This window comes from Myodes glareolus, chromosome 6, assembly GCF_982192425.1.
Source record: "Myodes glareolus chromosome 6, mMyoGla1.1, whole genome shotgun sequence".
Lineage (NCBI taxonomy): Eukaryota > Metazoa > Chordata > Mammalia > Rodentia > Cricetidae > Myodes > Myodes glareolus.
Window position 1 is genome coordinate 55,732,603 of NC_142031.1, and position 9,718 is coordinate 55,742,320.

General features: G+C 47.4%; 1 long non-coding RNA gene across 1 annotated transcript; it reads right to left on the bottom strand.

The window, feature by feature from the left end:
- Positions 1 to 1,930: 1,930 nt before the first annotated feature.
- LOC148121829 (uncharacterized) lies at positions 1,931 to 7,325 on the bottom strand. Its single transcript, XR_015737991.1, has 3 exons — positions 7,226 to 7,325; positions 4,176 to 4,327; positions 1,931 to 2,109 (listed from the first exon to the last, which is right to left on the bottom strand). It is a non-coding gene; the product is annotated as an uncharacterized LOC148121829 (long non-coding RNA).
- Between the last annotated feature and the right edge of the window lie 2,393 nt (positions 7,326 to 9,718).

Genomic DNA, 9,718 nt, shown 5'->3' on the forward strand with positions numbered 1-9,718 from the left:
CGGTACACCATACATACTTTATGAACCTATGTTTTTCTTATCCATAAAACAAATCCAAATGTGCTAACATCCTCCATAAACTGTGTAACCTGCCTGGTAACACTGGTGTCATATTGGTTGTGTAGGACTGTTCTATGACATTCAGATAATGACATTGTGATGCATTTCTCAGAGTGTCTGCCCATCACTAGGTGACACATGTCTGTCTATGGGACACACACACATGAAGAGAAAAGACAACTCACAACTCAACATTTAATCTTGATTGTCAACTTGATTGAATCCAGAGAATTCTGAATGCATGCACTACAGTTTTGGGTCATGCCTATGAGGTCACTTACAAGGTCGCTGATAGTAAGGCAGCAACCTAAAGGAAAAATACCCTCCATCAATGTGAACAGTGCTACCCAATGAGCAAGGGGCTCAGGGAGAACAAAAGTAAGAAGGAGGAGAAAGTGGACACAGCAAAGTCCACTCTTCCTGGACGGGTGTGTCTGTGCCTGATTCCATCTTCCAGGAACCTTAGACACCAACTTCTAGACGCTTCCCAGGAAGGGAGACCCCAGCAGCTCTAGGTCCTTGGCCTTCAGCCCTGAGCTGGGGTTGAATCATTGGTTGTTCTAGTTCCGTGACTTCCAATGTCTTGACCTGAGAAACTTCTGGATATTTTGCTTCTCCAGGATGACAAAAACCACTGGGGGACTACCTGTCCCCATTATGTAATCCAGTCAAATAAGTGTGTGTGTGTGTGTGTGTGTGTGTGTGTGTGTGTGTGTGTGTGTACTGGCTCCATTCCTCTAGTCAACCTTGATTAATAGTTAGGATGCCATTTATGATGCCTGAATTCCAAAATTGGAGAGGAGTATTACTTTCTTATTCTCTTTTATTTTTAAGCTTTTCCACAACTACCCCTTGCTATTTGATAAACCCAAATGCGATCATTTGAATAAAAGTGAACATCAATACAAATGGCTAGGAAAAAGCCACAAATGCAGGGAAACTGATGGTGGAAACCCCACGGCACAAGGAGCACTTGCTCCACGTCCACTGGGACTATACAATGCTGCCACACCTGGGTTTTCAGACAGGTTCTGGAGACTGAGACATCGACTCAGATGTTCATGAACATGTGGTGTGGTGGTTTGGATGAGAATGGCTCCCATAGGCTCACATATTTGAACTCTTGGTTGGTGAGCTGTTTTGATGGATTAGGAGGTGTAGCCTGGGTGAAGGAGACATGCTACTGGGGGTGGGCTTTGAGGTTTCAAAAGCCCAGGTCATTCCCAATTTGCTCTCTTTCTCCCCCACTCCTCCCTTTCTCTCTGCCTTGGGCGTATGAATCACATGTAAGCTCTTGTCTCTTTCTTCTTTTTTACAGAACATTTTATCCTTATTTTTAATATTATAATTACGACACTTCTCACTTCCCTTTCCTCCCTCCAAACCCTCCCATCAACCCCTCCTTGCTCTCTTTCAAATCCATGGTCTTTTTTTTTCATTAACTGTTATTACATTCATATATGTATATGTGTTCCTAAATATAACCCATATAATTTCTCCGGTGCCATGCCTGCCCGCCTGTTTCCACGCCCCCCACCATGACCGTTACATACCCACCCTCTGAAACTGTAAGCAAGCCCCTGATTCAATGCTTTCTGGTATAAATTGCTTTGGTCATGGTGTTGCTTCATAGCAACAGAACATGACAAAGACATGTGGCAAACATTTTACCAACCGAACTAAGCTCTCAGCGCTTCTCCCTGGTTTAATATAAAACTATAGAACTATAGACTATTTACTCAGACCAGGAGATCCTTCGAGGGGAACACTGGGCTCCAAGAAGTGCTCGGGTCTCTGGGAAGTTGTCTTTTATCCTTATGACCTTAATATGTCCAAATGAAACACGTTTTTCCCTCACCAAGTTTAATATTTTTCAGAAAAGCTAAAACATAGCCATGTCAAATCGTAACAACTCTTCATATTAATTATTATTACTCCATAAAGCTGCTATGCACACTCCAAATTATAGCAAAACATTGTGTAGAGCTTCTTAATTTATGATTAAAAGCCATGCCGTTCCAGGCACGAAGTCTTCTGTTGATTCTATAACTGGAAAACAAGAGCTTCGTCATTAAGTGGTATTGATGAGCCCCAAAGTGGTCATGTTTGTCAATTTCATTAACCTTTCAAATTAGGTATTCAAAATGTGTTAATGACAGTTAAACAGTCCATCACATTATTCAGTGTAATTTCATGGATATTATGTATAGCTGGTAACATTAGCTCTTGTCTTTACAGCTGTTAGAAAACATTATATTTTTCAAATCCATCAGGGAGGTGTGAATACCAAACAGCTAAATCCACAGTTTGAATAATGACCCCTGGCCAGCTCTGAATCTAGATCAGGGCGTGACTACAGCCCCTGACAAGAGGGCTTTGCTCCCTTTGCAAGACAGAGAGCAGGAGAGAATCAAGGAGGAGTCTGAGAAGCCATGCCATTAAATCCCCTTCAGACTGGCATGTGAAATTCAATTACCGCTTAGCAAACAGCCATTACCCATCCCCTTGGAACAGAGCATATTTGCTTCCAGTGACCATGGGATTCGGCACCAGCTCGTCGAGGCCAATGAGGTGCAAGGAGGCAATGGGGATGAGAGGTGCAACTGTGCCCCCTGTGGCCGCTGTGTCCTACTGTGCCCCCTATGACTCAGTGGCATAGTGATGCCCTAGCACAAAACCTCTTGGAACAAGCCCAAGACTCACCCACGCCTGGATCCAAGCCCACTCACACCTAATAGAAACAGCAGAACCTCAGCCCCAGCTCCATCACTGAGAAGCATAATCTTTATCACAGATCAACTGAGAATTCAAAATATCTTGCTACTCAGCATTATTAAGGCAGAGGCAGAATTATTTAACTGTTCTAGCTGATCGCCGCTTCCCTGTAGACTAACAAAACCTTCCGAGGGTTGACTCTTGGGTGCTAAATTTTTGCCCCTTTCACTAAAATCATGATATAAACACCAAGTGGCCATGTGTGTCATTCCTTAATGTTAGGCGTGTGCTTCAATTTCTTCCTAATTCATTTGGCAAATCGGTCACTTGTTCACCTAACTACTCTGCAAAGGTGCTTCATCCCAAGGACTCACTCACAGCCTAGAAAATGACTAACGCCTACGCTACTAACATCTTAGTGGGAGGACAAACTCAGACCATGACCCTGCTTGGAAGTACTATAGTCATTAGCAACATTGAGAAATCTGATTTTATCCCCAGAATCTGTATTAGCTAGCATGTAGCCCAACTGTTAGAAGATCCACAAGTCTGTCCCGAAAGGGAGCAAAGCTTGCAGTCCCACTAGGGTTTAAAGGAAAACAGACATGAACTTGTGTCTGTGTCGGTCTTCTGACCTTAGCCAGAACACAAATCTCTTGTCTCATCTCTATTGCAAAAGTCTCTGTTGCAAAAGTGCAAAGATGAATTTTCCCTTTCCCGTTTCTCCTAATTTGTTTATAATTTTCAAATTTATGAGTGCACTGATGCTAATTCCTCCCCTTTGGCAATTGTGTAACAGCAGAGATTCAACACGAAGGTGTTTGGAGGCTGACGAAACGGTTTAGTTAGTGAAAGCTAAAGTTAAGGACTGGGAGGGTGGGCCTAGCAGGCAGCCTCTCATGCTCTGCAGAGGATAAAGATGGCAGGGAGCAGCCAGGCGCTATGCTTATCAGAACCCAGGCTCTAGAAACATGAGGTCCAGGCGGTGTGGGGAAGTACTTCTGACTGTAGGAAGCAGGCTCCTGGACACCCCTGGAAGTCACAAGGTCAGGCCAAGCTGCTGTGTCAGGCCAATTTGCACATCTGGGAGTCTGGGGTGGGGGCATCAATCTGTCCAAGAGAACCAAAGCTTCTTAAACCAAGCTTCAGAGTCAGAGCAGCTGGAGTGACCGGGCTGTCCTAACTCTCGACCTTGCGGGGACAGCAGTCAATTAAGAGCCTAGAGCTGCTGTGGGCTGCCCTCCCCACGTGTGGGCTGAGTCACTCCTCCTAGGCAAGAGAGCCATGAATTACAGTTGAGCAGGTGCAGGAACACGGCCTCCTATTGCACACGCGCCTGAGGGGGAGACCGCGAGTGTGCAAGAACAGTCCCAGCCCAACCCCCACTTCCGCCTACTCACCTTGGAAATGGGAAGTGTCCAGTCCAGCCCCATGCGGTAATTTTCCTTGAGGATGGGAGGAGGCTGGAGTTGGTGGAGGGGTCCAACAGTTCTTGCAGAAGACCAGGGAGAGTTCACACCCATGGCCTCAAAATTTGTTCCCTGCTTCTCACCTGATGGAGACAAGTTAGGCTTCTGAAGGCTCCTCCTGCCTTCAGGAGGAGATATTCTGAAGGGATACGCTTGAAGACCACTGGTCTCCACACAAAAAGAGAGAGAGAGAGAGAGAGAGAGAGAGAGAGAGAGAGAGAGAGAGAAGAAAGAAAGAAAGAAAGAAAGAAAGAAAGAAAGAAAGGGAAACGAGGAAGAGAGAAAGGAAGGGAGAGAGAGAAAGAGAGAGAGAAAAGGAAGAAAGAGAGAGAGGAAGAAAAGGAAGGAAGGAAGGATGGAAGGAAAGAAAGAAAGAAAGAAAGAAAGAAAGAAAGAAAGAAAGAAAGAAAGGAAGAAAGAATTCTTTAAGTCTCTTATGGGTTAAGGCATGTCTGCCGTGATCCTGCACCCAAGTCCTTAAGAGCCAAGTACAGCAGAGTCAATAGGGCTGGATGTGTGTGTACCTTCCCAAGGACTATAACACCACCTCAAGCAGGTCTCCAGAATTCCTGGTCCAGTTGTCACCAAACCATGACCTGAGTCTGCCTCTGGTGATACAGAGGCCCAGTTGAGTCTAGGCACAGACGCTAGGGTATCCACACTGAGGCACGGGCCCTGAAAGTGGGAGGGGGGGATGGAAGGTGCCCTGCTCCCGCCTCACAAACTCAGTGTCACGCGTTGGCAGGATCCCACAAGGAGCCTGAACTGGCCATCAAGGCCAACAGAGGAGGAAAGCTGCCTCTTTACTCAGTATCTCATAAGCAGAGTGTCACTATTAACTATTAAGAGACAACAACTATTATGTGAGTCTCCTATGTACTCTCCCCCTGGGGACCTGCAGCGTGTGGGGACGTGTCTCCTCCCTGCTCATCCTATCTATGACTTTCTACCCTAGCAGACTCTCTTGTCAGTGGGGATAAGGATGTCTCCCCGGGTGCTGACTCTCCTAGGCTCCGAACATTTCCTTCCCCAGCTGTGTATTCCTAGAACACATTGGCCTCACTCTGATAACAGAAAGAACAGGCTTCCAGGAGGCTGTGTTCCACAGTAGACCCTACCAGTCATTTTCTCAGTCATTATGGCCAAATCCTTGCTGAGTATCTGTCCTATGCTGGCTGGGCTATGGAAGGCCAGCAATGAACCACCGTGCCCCGAACTCCTTCTGACTTAGTGGAAGAAGCCACAGGGCAAACCAGGAAACCTACTGCCCTAGAAACAAGTGCCCAGAATCTGCACACACAGGATGGCTGGCCTACATATTTCTCATGACAGGATAATGAAGCCCCCAGAAGTCCAGAGAGATTAAGATGCCTAAGTGGCATATCAGTCAGGATTTCCACCCAGATCCAACTGAGGCCAAAAACCCACCACTAGGTCTGGGATGGTTAATCTCCCAGGAAACAAATCTCTGGGCATGGCTATGAAGAAGTTTCTAGACTGAGTTCATTAACATTGGAAGACTCACCCTAAATACGGGCAACACTTGGAGCACAGGACTGAACAAGAGAAGCAAGCTGAGCATACCTCTCTTGCTGAGCAAAGAGAGCTTTACCTCTCTTTGCTTTCCCGATTGCAGAGGGAGCGTGACCAGCTGCCTCATGTTCCTGCTGCCCTGCCCTCCCTGCCCTTTTGGACGTACCCTCAAACTGTGAGGCAAAACACACGTACCCTCAAACTAGGATCCACAATAAACGCTTCCTGTGTCTTGTTTCCTGTCAAGTATGTGGTCACACCAAAGAGAAAGATGCCACAAAATCCCTCCTGAGTCAGAGACTGGTATTGGTTCTGGGATAACAGCATTCAGTAACCACTCTTGCCTCCAAGATACAACAGCCACTTCCTCTGACACACTTTTAGGAACACACACTAGATGAAAAAAAAAAAAGAGCCCTACGTGGTCTCCCAGGCTTAGAATCACAGTTGCCTGGGAGGCTCAAGGCCTGCTTGGGTCACAGATTGAGTTCAAAGTCAGCCTAGGCAACTTAGAGAGGTCCTGTCAAGAAATTCATAACTAGCTCTCCGGATCTATGAAAAAGCCATTCGGAAATCTAATGTTTCATATAGATGAAGACAGTTAGGGGGTTGGACTAGACTCACCCTACAGAGGAGATTATGATCATCGCAGAAGCCTTAGGCTGTCAATTACAGAGGGCAGTGCAGGGCGTGGGATAAACTGCCCTCCAGCTGTTGATCAAGCTACCTCAAAGACCCCTACAACAACGTAGGCTACTGCCATTGCTCTTGGTTGCTCCCCAGAGTTTGATGGTAAAACTCTACTTCTGGAGACACCACACACGTGGGTGGCAGGATAAGGAGAAGCCAAGCTGGTACTCAAGCTTTCTCCCTACTAGCTAGCTCTCTCGGCACTGGGTGTGGGGGGGGGGTGCTGGGGTCAGGGAAGGTAATCAACAGACTTACTCAGCTATGATGCCCATGAACCACAATAATGAACAGGATGGCGAGGTGTGCTCATGTGTGCAACACTGGCACAGGGTACACTGTAACACCCTGTGTGTTACAGGGTAAGCAGTCACTTTCTAATGAGATTTAAGGTCCACAAAGAAGGAAGCGCATGCCTGGTATTAAAGATCTTACCAAGAACCCACGGATGGGGGACTTCATAGGCCCCAGGATGCTGTATTGAATTGTGCTCTAAATTCATCTCTTACTACCTAAAAGCTGAGCAGTCTCAGCAGAGGAGTTTCTTTGTACAGCAGGTGGTTAATGCGGAAACTCACAGCTGGCCAAAGTATGGGAAATAAGTGACAAACAGGACACCTATCTCGCACCTCTTCCCAAGGCTCAGGGACCGCGGTAGATCAGAACCACAGCAGAGGAGCCAGAAATCGGGGGAGCTGGAGCAAAACAGTGCCTTCTGGACAGGACCACTGCACTCATGACCCCACAGCAACTGCGCTTACCTGAACTGGATCAAACCAGTCAACCTTCCGGCACGGAGTGAGAAGGCCTTCACACTCCCCCACCCTTAGCTGAAGAGTTATGGACAGCTGATGGCTTCTGGGGGGAGGAAGAATTCATTTTGTAAGGGTGTGGCTCCTAGTAAGTCAACCACACTCCAGTAGAAGGCCCACACCCAAAAGTGTATGGATAGCATAATCACAGTTGATGAGTTACTACATTTAAATTTTTTTAAAAAATAATAAAAAGTAAGAAGAAGGCTAGAGATACAGCTTAGTAGAAGAATACTTGTTTGGCACATACATGTTCCTAGTAATCCCCAGTACCCATGAAGCAGAACAAAAAAAAATGGATGAACCACCACCCACAAAGATAGCCTGGTACCCGGGGTAATAGTGGTAGCTTTAAAAAAAAAAAAAGAGCTGATAAACAGGAAAGGAGTTTGGGTTTCGAAAAATCAACCAATTTCCTTACTGTGGCTGTATCTAGGTTGTGTATCAAAGAAAACAAAAATAATTCTGGGCACAGAAGAGAGATGGAATATTTCCGCACTCAGCACCAGGCCAGCTTGGCTCCTTCCCAGGCATAGAATTCTGGTGTCTCTTTTTAAAATAATAATAAATAAAATAAAGCAGTTCAACCCCGTGGCGGGTGCCAGCACATGCAACAATGCCTGGGGAGTGGGTGGGGAGTGTGAACATTTGGCAATTACTGACAGCAGCCTTGTTGTAAAGCAACAGCTGGGAGCATAAGGCAGGCGCGCTAACACAGCTGGGCCATTCCCATGCCCCCAGCCCCCCCCATAAGCCTGGGCTTGGCTGTCCACAGAGTGCCCCCTAACAGACTTGAGAAGCCAGCCACCACCCAGCCAACGCCCCCCCACGGAGGTCAGTCCCTGCCCCTCACTTGGATGTTCTCCCAGATCCCCCCCCCTACAGCCCAGAAGACCCACACACCTGCTCCCAGGCCAGAGGTTCAACTGTCTGCTTCTGTTGTCCAGACTACGGACAGGCAACTCAATCCAGTGAAAACCACTAAAAGCCCAACACGCACATGGTCTAGGGCCTTGCAAAGGAGTGTGGAAATTTCCACGTTCAAACCCTGGCTCGGGAAAGCTGGTGTCTCATACTCCACCTTATGAGATTCTGGGTACTATACACATCTGGGGGCGGAGGCTGAGCACAGGTAGAAACAGGTGTAGCCTCTGATCACTTCAGCGGTGGTGCTGAGCAAAGTGCTAGAAGAGCTTGCAGATATTCAATCATAATCTAAACCTTGTCCCTGATGTTTATGAACTCAGCTCTGCCTACCAACCAGGCCCTCCCCACAAGGAGACCTTTGGATGACCTTCCAGGTTCCTTCCTTAATGAGGCTTTACAGAAATCTCAATACCATCAAAGTGGGGGAGGAGAGCAGGTAGCTGTAAAATATTGGCATTCCCAGGGTCATTTTGTGTGCATGAATGTGCATGCATGTGCATGTGTGTTCACTTGTGAATATGTGCACACACACACACCTGCATTTGGGCTTGTGTGTGCACACATGTATATGATGTTTATGTGTGTGCATGTGCACATATGCCTGTGTGGTTGAGTGTGTGTTTGTGTGTGCAGGTGTATGACTGAGTGACTTAACCTCTGGGGAACCCAGGATCTGTGATGTGGATGCTTCTGGACATCAGAGGATCATCATGAGAAAGCCGTGGGACACCTGGGTAGAGTGCAGGTGCAGGATGTACACACACATGACATGAATTCTCTACCTCTGCATAGATAGCATCAAGGTTCACGGATCCCACAGGAGTGAGTTACTTCTCTTGGTGGTGATGAAGCGTACCACAGGGAGGCAGTCCTCACTGGCACTCAAGCCACAGTGCAGAGCAGCAATGCCCTGGACAGCTGAGGCCTTGGCTGGGGGACAGGCAGGCCACCAAGTGCCCTAGAATCAGGGTAGCGTGTGAATGATGCATCAGGAACTGAGCTGGCTGCAAACCGTGGAGGCCAGGGGAACATCTGTGACCGTGAAGCGATTGGTGCCAGAAAAGATGGCCCCAGCTGTGCGAGGGTTTCTTCCCTCACCCAAATCCTACACCCCTGCTTGCCCTCGACACTCTACTCTTACACACATCCACTCACCTGGACCGTCCCACCATGAGCTCCCAAGCAAGCTTGCTCTATGGCTATCGCTCTGATTTTTACAGCCAAAGACAGTTATGGAAGCATTTAAGTATATAATGTTATGGGGGGGGGGATCAGGAAATTTCTCCGTGGCAGCAAGTGCTCTTTTCTCTGCCTGGAGGAGGTTTTAGTATAAAGGTCACCCTGCCTCTTATTCTGACATTGAGCCCTGTATACTCACCGTCACCCACCACCATAACATTAGCACAACTAGGAGCACGGGGCAGGACCAGAAAACACTAGCAAAGTGTTGTTATGGAGCCAGTGACCATGAGCCCAGAAGGGAAGCATTGTCAGCTGGGACGCAGCTCACCCAGT